The 2,571-nt window shown below is 42.8% G+C and overlaps 1 pseudogene; it reads right to left on the reverse strand.

Moving 5' to 3' along the window:
• Nucleotides 1-590: 590 nt before the first annotated feature.
• LOC129521216 (septin-2-like) lies at nucleotides 591-1,760 on the reverse strand (annotated as a pseudogene).
• Between the last annotated feature and the right edge of the window lie 811 nt (nucleotides 1,761-2,571).

The following is a 2,571-nucleotide window of genomic DNA, read 5'->3' on the forward strand; positions in this document are numbered from 1 at the left end:
GAGACCTCTTAAAATTTGAAGCAAAAAGCCTGTTTTTAAAAGAGCTATTTTAGTATACACATATCATATTAGATAATTCTATTGTTTTACATGGTTAAAAAAAGTGTGCAGATGAGTTAACAGTATTGGATTATAGCAGCAAAACTGGTTTCAGATGTTGTGCTCAAAGCAAAGCAAAGCAAGAGAGAATCTCCATCTCGGTGACCTGGTAAGTAAATGCCCTGCAGACGCCAGCTCACCTCTATCACTGGGGCCACATCACTAGCACCCAGGCACATGCTGGCTAAATCTGAATGTTCTAGAAATGAAATCAAGAGTGCTCCTCAACAATTATCCAGTTAGGCCAGCCAAATCAAAGAAATTCAATGTTAATTATACATACTGACTGATCCTGGAAATCAGTTCCAACATCAGTGGTTAGTTAAGGTGGAAGAAAAATAAAAATGGAAGGTTCACCTCACAAAATATAAAGCATAACAAAGCAATGAAGTAGAAATGTTAAAAGTACTTCATACAAAACACATCAAAAGTTTAAAAAAAAATTAAATTCTCAGGCACAGGTACTGTAAAATGTGGATGGGCACCCCCTCGCCCTCCAATGATCTCTCGGAAACACGCAGGCGTGGTACTCATGCGTAATGTTCTCTGTATCTTCTGTATCTTGCTAAGTGTCTTCGTTATCTTACACGTGGTGCCCGTGGACCCCACCGTCAGCATCCCCACCCTGCATCTGCAGCTGCATCTGAGCCTGCATCCTTGCGATCATCTCCTGCATGCGGCGGAGCTCTGCTTCCTTCTCCTGCAGGATCTGGTCTTTATTCATGGCCTCATTTTCTACTTTTCTGCCGCCTCTTTTGAGCCTCTCAGAACGGAAGTTTTCATAGTGAAGGTCCTAGGTCACCTCCTGGAGATCCTGCATGTGGGTGATGAGCGTTGTCCGCAGCTTCAGGAAGTCATTGTGCTCCGGGTTCTCCACCTCCACAACACCCCACGGGTACAGGCGGTCTCTGACCTTCTTGCCCTTGGCTTCAATCAGCTGATTGGATCCAACCACAGAGAACGGGATACTGGCCTTGAGAAGTCTGGTCTGCTCTTTAAAGTCCTCACCTTCATCTGATTCTGCATCAGGTAAGTGGTAGATTTTGATGTTATGTTCTTCAGTTTCATCCAGAATTCTTTTCTTCAAGCGCTCCCACTCCTTCAGGGTGAGGGTGTCAGCTTTGGCAATGACGGGCACGATGTTCTCCTTATTGTGTATTGCTTTCATGATGCGACGTCTGAGGGCTTAAGTCCAAAGGGTGAGATGAGGTAAAAGCAGCAGTGCACCTGTTATCGATGATGTGCCGCTGGTTCAAACCACTCTCGTCATGCAGGTACCATTCAAACTGCTCGTGGATGTAGGAGATGATGGCCTTGAAACAGTCCCTGCAGTTGATGGCATCCCCGTCTCCGGGCGTGTCCACCACTGTCAAGCGCAGCTTGACCCCTCGCTCCTCGATGTCCACAGTCGAAGCCTCAATCTGGACAGTTCTTTCAATTTTCTCTGCGGCTCCAGGTATGATTCTTTCTGGGTAGAGATCAGTCAGGAATAGGCTGTTTATGAGACTTGATTTTCCTAGACCCGATTCACCGACCACCATTAGTGTGAACTCAAAACCTTTTTTCACTGATTTTCGGTGAACTTGATTGGGAAGATTCGCAAATCCGACATAGCCAGGAGTTTTTGGATTTATAAACTGAGTTGGTTGTTGCTTAGACATCTTGATTGGGAAGATTCGCAAATCCGACATAGCCAGGAGTTTCTGGATTTATAAACTGAGTTGGTTGTTGCTTAGACATCTTCAGTGAAGATTTCTCAATCCCCGACACAGGGAGAAGCAGGCGCCGACTACCACGCGGTGGACTGCCCAGTGCCCGACCGGTAAAATTCAGTTTAAAAGCCACAATACCCATGAATCCATCTAATTGAAATAACCTCTTTACTGCTTCTTCTCCTCGAACATTCTATCTAGCTATCAACCAATGTTTTGCTTATACCTTACCTCCCCAATTAAATAGAATTTTTAGGTATTGATAATTAAAATTATTATTGCACATTTAATCTAGATGTGACTGTATATGAAAATAAGTACTTTATATTTATTATCTCACTTGTTTTTAATGACATCCATTTGTAGTAAGCTTTAGGCTCATTTTTAATACAGGAAGTGACCCTGAGAGAGAGAAGGATTCCTTGACCAATGTCATCTAGCAAGTAAACAGTAGAACCAGATAAATGTTTCACTTTCTTGCTTACCACTTCGTAATGCCCATTTTGTTGCTATCGTTTGCCTCCTCCTCCACTGGAATTTAATTCCTTCAGGGTAGAGATTTGAATCTGTTCTGTTCACTGCTGTGTCTAGAACAATCCGTGGCCTCTCTGGCCTCTCCTAAGCTCTTCTCTCTATGTATCTATATCTGTATCTCTAGAGAGAGCATTTCTGTACATTTGTATAAAATATCTATTTTATATAAAGAAGAAATTATCCATACCATATTTTGCTATTTCTTAGCAATCTCAATTCCAAGTGC

The sequence above is a fragment of the Nyctereutes procyonoides genome, unplaced genomic scaffold, assembly GCF_905146905.1.
Source record: "Nyctereutes procyonoides isolate TBG_1078 unplaced genomic scaffold, NYPRO_anot_genome, whole genome shotgun sequence".
Taxonomy (NCBI): domain Eukaryota; kingdom Metazoa; phylum Chordata; class Mammalia; order Carnivora; family Canidae; genus Nyctereutes; species Nyctereutes procyonoides.